The sequence below is a fragment of the Myotis nattereri genome, assembly GCF_964212035.1.
Source record: "Myotis nattereri genome assembly, chromosome: 9".
Taxonomy (NCBI): domain Eukaryota; kingdom Metazoa; phylum Chordata; class Mammalia; order Chiroptera; family Vespertilionidae; genus Myotis; species Myotis nattereri.
The window spans coordinates 9142194-9155610 of NC_138084.1; positions in this window are offsets into that span (position 1 = coordinate 9142194).

The following is a 13417-nucleotide window of genomic DNA, read 5'->3' on the forward strand; positions in this document are numbered from 1 at the left end:
CAGTAAGCAGGAGAGGGGACTGTTTTTCCTAAACTTAGTTCTCAAACTATGAGAACTCCTACCCCCAGTATTTGCTAGTACTATTTTGTTCACAATTACTTTTCTTTTTTAGAACTGAAAACATTTGTGTCGAGTGTCTTTGAGGTTGGCGACACATTTGCACTTCTTTAAGTTCCCAGCTAATGGAAAGTTGGGAGCCACTGTGATTTTCTCAGGAAGCTTTAGCATGCCTCATTAGAACCACATTCCATATTAAGTGATATTTGACAATGTTGGGATTGAGAGTTTCAAAATACATATTAGTTTCTCAACAAAAGAAGTCATGATTAGATGTGTCATAGTTTTTCCCTTTTAAAAAATATTTTTATTGATTGCAGAGAGGAAGGGAGAAGGAGAAAGAGATAGAAACATCATCAATGATGAGAGAGAATCATTGATCGGCTTCCTCCTGCATGCTCCCTACTGGGGATCGAGCCTGCAACCCAGGCATGTACCCTTGACTGGAATCAAACCTGGGCCAATGCTCTATCCATTGAGCCAAACCAGTGAAGGCTCTTTTTGCTTTTCTGATGCCTGTGTTTAGAAGTGAAGTTCAACACCATGGCATTTGACTTCCATTAACATTCAGATTAACCAATTACTGATGTATCATTAGCTAACTTCCAAAAGTGACTCAAAGATAATCATTATTTCTTTTAGTAAACATGGAGTTACAAATGAAAGAATTTAAATATTAGTAATATTCTTCATTCTCTTGTTTGGACCTTTTGTTTAGTAGGTAGGAAAACTGTGTTTTCAAAGTTAAATAAGCCCGGCCAGTGTGGCTTAGTGGTTGAGCATCAATCTATGAACCAGGAGGTTGCAGTTCGATTCCAAGTCAGGGAACATGCCCGGGTTAGGGGCTCTATCCCCAGTGTAGAGTGTGCGGGAGGTGGTCGATCAATGATGTTTCCATCTCTCTCTCCCTCTCCCTTCCTCTCTGAAATCAATTAAAATCACCTTACTACTGGGAATGCCATTGAAAATTTATGATTTGTTGTAAAATTTGGGAGAATCAATACCGACTTTCTTTCATATAGGATTTATAAGATTTCAGGGCATTTCAAGTTTTCTTATGCCATAGCTGATCCTAAATACTTTTGAATTGATGATATGCTGTGATTCTGTGCTATTAGTTTTATGCAGTTTTTAGTATCATCAGTATTCGCAGTTTACAACACCTCCATTCCTGGAGGGGAGGCCCTGCTCCAGTTCCTATTTCACAGCGTGAGATTGGATCTGACTCTCCGCTGTGCTTTTGGTTCCTGCTGGCCAGCTCTGCCCCGCCCGAAGGAGATCCATCCAAAGCTTTATCAAATTGCTTGATTTAACTTCGACAGAAGGACTCCTGGGTGGTGTTTAATTCTCTGTTAGATCTGGATAATAGCTCCACATGGTTGGATGAATTACTGCTAGATGATGTTTGATACCCTAATATACCTCCAATATCCTACTATAGAATGGCGAAAAAGGAAAGAATCTATCTATCTATCTATCTATCTATCTATCTATCTATCTATCTAAAAGCCTAATATGCAAAATGTCCCCCTCGGGAGTTTGACTGACCTGGAGTTTGATTGCTCACTATGATGTGTGCTGACCATCAGGAGGCGGCGTGGAATGAAGGAAGGCCCCTGCCGGCAGCCGGCAACCACTAGGGACCCTACCTGTGCACAAATTTCGTGCACTGAGCCTCTAGTAACTACATAACAACAACTTAAACTCATTTAGAATAAGGCAACATAGGAAACATTACACAGCAGCTATGGTTCCATAGCACATGTTTCTCAACAGGCAGGAATAACAAGTTTCCTTTCCTTGCCAGAAGTGTGAGCTCCTGGGTCAGTCACTCTGGCTACCAATGGAGTATTTGGCCCTTGTCCATTGGCAAATGTGGCCATATTTAAAAAGGCTTTGAAGAGGAAGTTCTTGTGGGAGCTGTATCAATTTCAAGCCCATTTGATATCTCATGGGTTTAGGAGTCTGAGGTTGGCTTTAATGCCCAAGTAATCACAAGCTCTTATTGTTGGCCAGGCATGCGTTCTCTGGAAATACACCCATCTTTTCCTACCCAGCACTGAGCATTCAAAGCAAAGACAAGCGGTCTAACCTGAGGGCTTAATGGGGCCTTTGAAAAAATATTTTCAATCCTATTTCCATTTGCTTAGCTCCTAGGTCAAGTAACCAGGGATTAGTCAATCTTTAACTCCACAATCCTGAGAATGTCTTTCTTCTAAAAATAGGATGGGGCTCTGCCCGTCCCTCAGTCCTCAGTTGAACTTGGGTTCTGCCTCCTTGTTCTAGCACATGCCGTGAGGGCTAAGCTTGGTCCTCTTTAGACTCAGCTTTCACAGGGACCCATCTCAACCGAAGCTCTCCTACTTCTTACTGAAATTTGACTTACGGTTGGAAGACAAAAAAAAAAAGGCAAATAAATGCAAGAAATAGCCCTGACTGGTTTGGCTCAGCGGATAGAGCGTCGGCCTGCGGACTGAGGGTTCCCAGGTTTGATTCCGGTCAGAGGCATGTACCTGGGTTGCGGGCACATACCCAGTAGGGGGTGTGCAGGAGGCAGCTGAATCTATGTTTCTCATCGATTGCCGGGAGCCGGTCCATCCTTGCTGTTTCAAAGGACCTGGAATATATGGCATACTGTTCTTAATATGTTTGCTCCCCTTAGCGCTGTGTGTTTTAACCAAGGTCACCTCTCCGAGAAAGGTTGTTTCCCCAGGTAGGAATTTTTCCCTGAAGTCAGGGAGGGGATGAAACTCCTTAACTAAGTGCCAGGCGGGTAGTTAATCACTACAAACAATCATGCTTAAGCTACATAATCTTTACTCCCTGGAATGGAGATAAGAAACGCCCTAACCTTTGTAATAGAGATTGATAGGATTGAATCAACTGGTATAAATACAGTTGTAACAAGACAGAACTTAGAACACAGAACTTAGGAGACAGAGAGAGAGACAGAACCTAGGCACAGAACCTACAGAGAACGTTCTCTAGAGACAGAAGAACTTCGCTGGAGAGAACATGGCAAAAGATCCTGGACTGAACCTGACTACAGAAATTGGCAAGAGAACCTGACTAGAACCTGGTGACTGAACCTGGCTGGAGAACCTGGACAGAACCTGGCTGGAGAACCTAGCGAGGGAACATGGCTACAGAACCTGGCTGGAGAACCTGGAGAACCTGGCTGGAAAACCTAGCAAGAGACCATGGACACAGAACCTGGCTGGAGATCCTAAGCAGAACCTCTCTGGAGATTGAGACCAGAACTTGGCTGGAGATCCTGGCTAGGCTGCTGATCAACTGAACGCTGTCTCTGTGTCATTCCTTCTTCGCCGACTCCGTCCACACCTTTGGGGACCCCTGGACCTGCTGGGGTTGGACCCCAGCATATGGCGCCCGAACAGGGACCCGTAGGTAAGCACCCCACACTCGGGACGGATAGGACTCCACCTTTGGAAGAGGGTGGATAGTCTTCGCTGACTCTGTCCACACCTTTGGGAACCCCTGAAACAGGATTCCCATAGGTAAGCCCCCCCATTGAGAACCCCCACATTTAGGACGGATAAGACTCCACCAGGGTGCTGCAAACCCCCCTACAGAGGATAAGTAGGGTAAGAACGTGGATAGTACAGACCTTAGATTGAGAAGATGTGCCATACTGAGTCCAAAGAAAGAAGACTCTGTATTGATTCTTAGATTGAGAAGATGTGCCATACTGAGTCCAAAGAAAGAAGACTCTGTATTGATTCTTAGATTGAGAAGATGTGCCATACTGAGTCCAAAGAAAGAAGACTCTGTATTGATTCTTAGATTGAGAAGATGTGCCATACTGAGTCCAAAGAAAGAAGACTCTGTATTGATTCTTAGATTGAGAAGATGTGCCATACTGAGTCCAAAGAAAGAAGACTCTGTATTGATTCTTAGATTAAGAAGATGTGCCATACTGAGTCCAAAGAAAGAAGACTCTGTATTGATCTTTTAACACATATGCTTGCTAGCAGAGGAATTAAGGTTACTCCCAGTCAGATGGAACATTTTATACAAGAAATACATCCATGCTTTTCTGAGGAAGGAAAGGTGCCCGAAAGGTAAATGTAAAGGCATGGGAGAAGGTAGGCCCAAGGAGCCTTATTCTTAACCCCACTGCAGCCTTTCCACCCCGGGAAAGTGCAGGATTGGCAAGTTCTCCCTGGGGTAATCAGGACTCAGGTAATAGCAGAAAGCCCCAATCCTACTCTTAAAATGGATACAAGAGAGCATTTGGGGTTTTTCTTTTTAATGCCTGCTTTTAAAAAATAAAAAAGGGGGAATTTGCCGGGAGCCGGTCCATCCTTGCTGTTTCAAAGGACCTGGAATATATGGCATACTGTTCTTAATATGTTTGCTCCCCTTAGCGCTGTGTGTTTTAACCAAGGTCACCTCTCCGAGAAAGGTTGTTTCCCCAGGTAGGAATTTTTCCCTGAAGTCAGGGAGGGGATGCCTCTCCTAGAAAGGTTGTTTCCCCAGGTAGGAATTTTTCCCTGAAGTCAGGGAGGGGATGAAACTCCTTAACTAAGTGCCAGGCGGGTAGTTAATCACTACAAACAATCATGCTTAAGCTACATAATCTTTACTCCCTGGAATGGAGATAAGAAACGCCCTAACCTTTGTAATAGAGATTGATAGGATTGAATCAACTGGTATAAATACAGTTGTAACAAGACAGAACTTAGAACACAGAACTTAGGAGACAGAGAGAGAGACAGAACCTAGGCACAGAACCTACAGAGAACGTTCTCTAGAGACAGAAGAACTTCGCTGGAGAGAACATGGCAAAAGATCCTGGACTGAACCTGACTACAGAAATTGGCAAGAGAACCTGACTAGAACCTGGTGACTGAACCTGGCTGGAGAACCTGGACAGAACCTGGCTGGAGAACCTAGCGAGGGAACATGGCTACAGAACCTGGCTGGAGAACCTGGAGAACCTGGCTGGAAAACCTAGCAAGAGACCATGGACACAGAACCTGGCTGGAGATCCTAAGCAGAACCTCTCTGGAGATTGAGACCAGAACTTGGCTGGAGATCCTGGCTAGGCTGCTGATCAACTGAACGCTGTCTCTGTGTCATTCCTTCTTCGCCGACTCCATCCACACCTTTGGGGACCCCTGGACCCGCTGGGGTTGGACCCCGGCAATCGATGTTTCTAACTCTGTATTCCTCTTCCTCTCCCTTCCTCTCTGTAAAAAAATCAATAAAATATATTTTTTAAAAAAATGCAAGAAATAAATACAAAAAAACAGGTCAAGAGTCCAGCCCAGAAGAAATAGAGTAGTTTTCTCTCTTTTGATTCCATCTTTATCCCAGGGGAGAGGGCATTATTAAAAGGAGATTGCCTAACCCCGTGGTCGGCAAACCGCGGCTCGCGAGCCACATGCAGCTCTTTGGCCCCTTGAGTGTGGCTCTTCCACAAAATACCACATGCAGGCGTGCACGTACAGTGCGATTGAAACTTCGTGGCCCATGCGCAGAAGTCGGTATTTTGTGGAAGAGCCACACTCAAGGGGCCAAAGAGCCGCATGTGGCTCGTGAGCCGTGGTTTGCCGAGCCGCAGTTTGGCGACCACTGGCCTAACCATGCGGGTGGAGGAAATGGCCTGCAGTGAGGCTGTGACAAGCTTCTGAAATAGTGAAAGAAACAGGGGCTTTGGTGTCAGGGTGACCTGGCTTAGACCCCTGGGCCTCACCCACTACCCCGGGCAAGTCCCCTCCTAGCCCCTCCTAGTCACGGAGCCTCAGGTATATCATCTACCCGTCCCAGGATTGTTGCAAGGATTAACTGATTTGTGGTGCCAAAAAGAACCTGTCAACCTTCATGACCAACAGTGGGCACCAGTTCATCTGTTTGACACTTGGCCCCAAGTTGCCCCATGAAGAATCTGTCTGTTAGAAAAGAGAGTGCACTCAAGTTTGTCAAATATTTAGACATGTTTCCTACCCAGCATGAGCATTCAAAGCGAAGACGAGGCGTCAAACCTGAGACCTCAATGGGGCCTCTGAGAAGGCGCAGACGTCTACTTTAGGACTTAAAAGTGCCCGTTTTATTATTCGTCATTTCTCACAGCCTCTCTCTCAGGCCACCATTTTGAAATCCTGTTTCATACAGACAATACTTCTACTTTTTGCTCAGCCACATTCCATGCGTGTAACACGAGTGGCCTGTGAAACAAGCTGCCTCGCCTGAGACTAGCCAGTGGCAGGATGTGGACGAAAGTAGGTGGATGGGAGTGGGGGAGGGAAAGACTGGATGCCTGACTTTTAAGGCTGGTATGAGGAATGTCTGGCCAGTGTGGGAGTTTTATGCATAAGAGAGGGGAACTTTGCGATTCAGTTTCTAGGAATTTAAGCTACGGGAAGACATACAAAAGTACACAGAGTTGTTCACCCAGGATATCCGTGACAGCACTGCTTGTAAACACATTGGCGGCCACCCAACTGGTGGGATTTAGGATGATTTTTGGTTTTGGTTAAGTTTATATGATTTTCTCTGTTTTCCAAAGCATTTGAAATGAGCATATGTGGCTTTTACAAAACCCAGCAAATTAATGTCCATTTTGACTTTTTAAAAGCGAGCTTCTGGTGAGATTAAGAAACTTCTTGAAAGATTTTACTTCTTTCTTTTCAAGAAAGTTATCTGGAATAATCATTGTCTGGAAGTATCCCTACCATTTAGCATTTAGCATAACACGTTGGCAGATTTTCAAGTAAAAAAAAAAGCAGCATTCTGCAGGGTACCTTGGTGCACACATATTCGACAGTTGCAGTGAGTTATTGGTACAGGCCACAGCGCTCAGGTGAGACAGTGCGGGTCCTCCCAAACCAAAGGGCATTGGTGAGATGGCGAGATCTGGCCTGGAGGCCACCCTGTGGGGAGGCAGGATGGACACAGAACTGTCATGGAGAGTTGACTGAAGAGAGGAAGTCCCACTTCCCAGGGCTGCAGAGTTCCATCCGGGAAGTGAAGGGTTGCGAGTCTCTCCAGGGGCCCCGCAGGGCATTCAAAGTGGAGGAGAAAGCTGCCCCAGGGGTTTTTCTTAGGACAGAAATACGTGCCTGATTCCACTGTTCTCACCTTGAGGTCTAAGACACAAGATGGTGGTTGGTAGTGGCAGCTGTGGCCACTATGGTGGTAGGATGACACCTTGGTTTGCCTGGGACTTCCCCATTCTAGTGGCGCAAGTCCCACATTGAACCCCGGGAACCCCTCAGTCCCAGGCAAAACCAGATGGATGGTTGCTCTCCTTAGATGGTGGGCACATCAGCAGTGATCAGGGGAGGTACCAGGATGGGCAGCAAAAGATTGTGGAGGCCATGGCAACCAAACGAGAGAAGATGGCAGTTGCCGTAGTGACAGGGATGGGGTCTATTAGAAGAGATGTTAGGATACAGTGATGCCATTGGCAACAGGGAGCTGGGCTCCAAGTTATCAGCGGTGCTGACAGCTCCAGCAAGAAGGAAGGGGTTTCCAGGTTTCCCCTCTTGTCACCAGGAGATCGAAGGCATTGGGATGGAGGTGGAAGGCTGGTACTGGTGGCTAGGATTCCAGAAACGGCATTCACGGAGGCCACATATTCTTATCATTCTTATCTGCCTCTGTCTCTCCAGTTGTCCTCCTGCACAGGAACTGGAGCGCACTAGCTGGTTCTTTGCAGAGTTTATCTGGTTTTACTAGTCTTTTTGGGGCTACAGTCACCTTTAGGTCATGTACACATTACCACTTATCTTTCTTGTTCATGGCCCTGTGTAACAAAACAAACAAAAAATCCCTAGCATTTAAAAAAGTCCCTCCCTTCCCCCCACCTCCCTCCCTCCTTCCCTCCCTCCCTTTCTTTCTTTCTCTCTCTCTCTCTCTCTCTCTCTCTCTCTCTCTCTCTCTCTCTCTCTCTCCCTCTCTCTTTCTTTCTGTTGCCAGGCAATGGAGTGCACCTTAGACAATAATTCACTGAGTCGTTTTGCCAATGGGGATAAGTCAAGGGTTGGTAACTGCTCCAAAGTAAACATTGAAAACTAGCGCTTGGGTAGTAAACAAATCCACAGGCTCTTTGCTGGTTAAAACTAGGCCCCTGGTTCACTGGTGGGGAAACAGGTTCTAGTTAGATGCTCTGAGGGCCCCGCATACCTGGGGCACTCGAAGTTCATGGTCTTAACCAACTGCAGTGGCCGAGAACAGGTTTCGCAATGTTCCGTTTTGCTGTCTCCCAGGCAAGTGGCTCTAAGTGGGAATTTCTCTGAGTAGAAAGGTCTCCTATTTGCTTCCTCCGCTCTCCATGCTAGGCCCCTGCTGCAGCCACCATTCCCTGGGCCTTGCTGCAGCAAATAGTACTTCCCTCAGCATTTCCGAGTTGAGATCGAGTCTTGATCACCATTTCCTCCCCCTTTTTATTTGGTTAATAACATCACATAGGTTTCAAGTGTAGATTTCTATGCTCTGTATATTGTTGCATTGTGTGCCCACTACCCGAAGTCAAACCACCTTCCATCATTATATATTTGCCCCCCCTCCACATTAATTGCCATTTCTGTTTTTCTGTCCTCCCTCCCTCCCTCCCTCCCTCCCTCCCTCCTTCCCCCCTCCCCCTCTCCTTCCCTCCCCACCGTTTTTCCCTAATGAGGGCAGCTCTGTAATCTCCATCATCTCACCACCATCTCTTCAGTTCCTTCTATTCCTTTACAGCCCAGCCCCCACAGCTAAAGCTGTCTTCACAGCCAGTGTGTGGCTTGGGGCTCTCTCAGGGAGGCGTAGCCTTGCTCCCGAGATCTTTGTTTCTTTAGATCCACAAAAGTATAACACGCCTGGCCAGCGTGGCTCAGTGGTTGAGCATTGACCTAGGAACCAGGAGGTCAACATTCGGTTCAGGTCAGGGCACATGCCTGGGTTGCAGGCTTGGTCCTGGGGGTGGGGGTGGGGGTGTGTGTGTTCAAGAGGCAGCCAATCAATGATTCTCGCTCATCATTGATGTTTCTATCTATCTCTTCCTTTCCCTTCCTTTCTGAAATCAATAAAACATACTTTTTTAAAGAGTATAACATACTAGCACATCTGCATTTTTCTATGATTCAGCGTCCCTGGCTCCACATTCACAAATTTCGAATGCTCTGGAGGGAAGGGATGTTCGCTACAACATTGTCAACAATGACAATGCTTCAATGTACTTTTCATTCCCTAGATATAGTCACGAACAGAGGCAAGCGGCCGGCTGCAGTGGTTGGGCGTGGAATGTTTGGGCCATGGGCATGGTGTCGGGAAGGCTCCCGCATGTCTGTACTCATACTTGTTTTCTCCTTTTCAGTTTCTATCTTTGAAAGTGTGCTGTTCTTTTTCTTTTCTTTTTTTTTTTTAAACACTGGCATGGAACAAATAGAACTTTGACTTTGGTTTCACAATTTACATGGCTGATTTCATAAACTACCATGTTTCACATTACATAATGTTCTCACAGTTTACAAGTAATTTTTTTTTTCATTTTTAGGGCATAGGGCTTTCACGTTGGTATGCTTGGAGGGGCAAAGAGTAAAATACTGGAGGGGAATCTGATGTACGGGGATATGCACTTTCCTGGTGCAAACCACACACCTCCTCCCCTGCCCCCACAGTTTATGTTGAATGGCCGGTCCAGGCAGCCTGTGGTGAGCCTTCTCCCAACAGGGATGCTGCCAGTGGGTTCACTGTGGTGTGACAGATTTTTGGCACCTTTTGCTCATCTTGGGCTTCTGCTGCCTCAGCCCCATTCAGCCATCATGGTACTTTCCTTCGTTCAAGGTTTACTTTATGATTTGATTTTTGCTAGAGACCCTTGGATATCAGGAGCTCAGACTGCCTAAGGAATGCGTGTTGTTGTAAGTACTATGCTTTTCTCATGCTTAATTAACTTCAGACATAGACTTGTGTGGTAAGGGTTCCTGTCAACAGAACAACAAATAGGATAATCTCTAAACCACATGATCCAACAGCAAGATAGGTCATTGTTCTAAACACCATCAAAGGCGGCCATAAAATTGGTACCTATTTTGAAGATAATATCCAATATTTACTAAACTAATATCAACTAATTATACAGTAATAAACAAGCCAGGAACAAACATTTCTTACCCCGGGATAATAATATGAAGTAAGCTTACAATGCTTTTTGTCAGATGGCCTCAGGGTTTCATAAATGGGAATATGTTAAACTTTGTTATATATTTGAGAATTAAGAAAAGTCATTTCTCTGTATAGCCTGATTGTCTAACTGAGTTTATACCTTCTTATTTTTAACTTCTGTCTTTGTGTCTTAAAATTGTTCCTACAGCCCTACCAGTTTGGCTCAGTGTATAGAGCGTCGGCCTGCGAACTGAAAGGTCCCAGGTTCGATTCCGGTCAAGGGCATGTACCTTGGTTGCAGGCACATCCCCAGTAGGAGGTGTGCAGGAGGCAGCTGATGGATGTTTCTCTCTCATCGATGTTTCAAACTATCTCTCTCCCTTCCTCTCTGTAAAAATATCAATAAAATATATATATTTTTAAAATATTGTTCCTACAAAAAATCACACCACTTGGGTTCAAGGCAAAGCTATGACATAGGTGAAGTTTGAATTCAGTGGCTTCTACCTCCTCAGGTTTCTTTTCCTTGTTCCTGCTACTACTTCACTTCCTTATGTAGCCTAAACTGGGCCCCATTCAGGCTTTGTCTGAAGAACACCATAGAAAAAGAGTAAACCCCATTATGATTCCAAGGAAAATGGCAAGAAAGCACCAAATCAAAAAGCATAAGGAGAATATGAACAGGTACAAGCTAAGTGTACTGCTTAAGAAACAAGAATTTGAGAGAAAAGCTCAAAGACTCTACAAAAAGAAGAAAATAAAAATGTTCAAAATATTGAGCAAAAACACTAAAAAGGGCCAACCAAACTTGAATTTACAAATGAAGAACCTTCTTAAAACATATTTAAAAAAAATAAATCAGACATTTTGTGCTTAATCAAGGGTTAAACTACCTGCTGTCTGTTGAGTTCTTTGGCATATGTAATGCATGTCCTCACAACTAAAGTTGTCAGTGTAAACTGGATCACTAAGCTATACTACATATAAAACACCCAAATATTTTTGCTCCTGTAAAAGACAATTTTCTATATACGCCCTACACAATATAACGTGTCTCTCATTTATTTGCCTTGGAAGGGAGGTTGGCCTGAGAATGGAAAGAACCTTCTACTAGTACCTAGGTGACAGGTTCAAGTGGGTAACACTTTTGTACCACATGAAATTCAGGTGGAAGAAAATGTTTTGAAAATTTAAAAGAAGCAGGACACAAAATTACATATTTGTTATGACTGTCTCTCTAACACACACACACACACACACACACCCACACACACTACATATGCACGAGAGAACATATTGGTTAAGAAAGATATCTATTACCACAATAGATGATTATTTATTATATATACCAGTGGCCCAGTGCACGAAATTTGCACACTTGGTGGGAGTGGGTCCCCCCCGAGCCTGGCCTGTGCCTGTCACAGTGCGGGAGCTCCGCGATCCATCGCTCCAAAGAGGTAGGCCCTGCCCACCCATCCGGGGCTCCTCGATGGATTGTCCCAAAGAGGTAGGTCAGAGCCAGGGGAGGCCTGCGGACCTCCAGTGCAGGCACGTGGAGAGGCCTCTGCTGCGCCTTGCCCCTTCCCCGATGCTGTAAGTCCCGCCCACTCGCACCTGCTGCGCACGCAGCCTCCAGCTGATCGGTCGGTACATGCGAGGGCGTCCCGACTATTTGCATATTACCCTTTTATTAGTATAGATTATTCTGTATTTTCCAAGCCTCCACTAGTAAGCATACATTCCTTTTAAAAAAAAATAAAAAAGAAGTTAAGGTACTAACAAATTCTAAGTTCTTGTTTCTGTGTTTACTTTTTCTCAAATGCCCAGGTCAAATGGCATAGAATATTCGGCCTGGGGGAGAGAAGGCACATGTATCCACCCTCCTTCTTCCCCCCCCCCCGCCCCCCCCCCCCGCCCCCATCCCCCAGGACAGTTCCAACTGTGGCCATTACCAGACCCCAAGGGACATCTGGCCTACCTTCTTCTAAATAATTGTTCTTATTAAAGTAGGACTAAGATGTGAAGATATGGTAAAGTAAGATAGCTCAGCAGAGGGTTCATGCCACTGCTGCACCTTTAAATGCAAATGCCACCTCCTTCTCCTGCCTCCTCAGGCCCAGTCACAGTGGTTGAATCACACAGCGGTGGTGGCATCCACCTGCCCTTTCCTAAGGGCTTCTGAGTGGCAACACGCCTCTCTCTCTGACATTGTGTTCTTTTTTCCTCCTTCCTCCTGACTTTATCTCACAGGGACATTGGGAAGAGAATAAAATTGAATTACGTAGAATATTCTCAGCTCCTCTGAGGGTGAGTGGAATCTGAACAGAAATAAGAAATTATCTAGGTTTCTGTTGCCCCTCATTCTGCTTTATATACGTGTCATTCAACAAGACTTAGTTCATTCTCTCCATTTTTTTTCTTCCAAATGCTGGTGAAAGAAAATTTGTCTATAAAGGTTCCTAGTTGACTACCCAACCTTTTCTCTTAAACATTTATTATATGGCCTACTTTGTAAGCTTAGTTTTAGGTTTAGTGATATCAAGATTAATATTATCTTTTGTACCAGTACATTTTGTTTTATTAGGTTCTGAACAGAGAACAGAATTTTCTAAATAACAATTCCATTTAACACCAACAAAAATACTTATGTGTTTATATTAATAAAATATAAATATCTGGGACCAAATTTGTTTACTGAACCAATCATTTGGAATTGCCTTTAGAAGTTAAACAAATATGGTTTAATGTATTTTTAAACTAGGGCTGATTTTTAGAAGTGTTTACATTTAAACTATATGGAAATTATAGTCATAGAGCCAATGAATAGAATTCTACCTATGAAGCCATTATAAATTCATTGTCGTTACTTGTAAGCACATGCCTTATTTCAACATACAAGATATGACATGATCTGAGTGTCTTGCTCTCCATTTCTCATTCGCTGAAAATAATTCCTCAGGAACCCAAACCAACAGTAATGGAAACAGAGAAAACAAATAAAACACAGGACAATCTATAATAATACAAGTGTAATATGCTAATTAGACCAGACTTCCTTCCAGCCAGGGCTGCGAGGGAAGCCCAGGTCCTGGGTGCCTGCTGGCAGCCAGAGGGAAGCCCGGGTCCCAGAGGGAAGCCAGTGCCGACAGCTGGGGGAAGGAAGGCCTACTCTTGCATGAATTTCATGCATCGGGCCTCTAGTGTTTATATAAAGAACAAAGGTTAACACATGACTCCAGGTCACTTT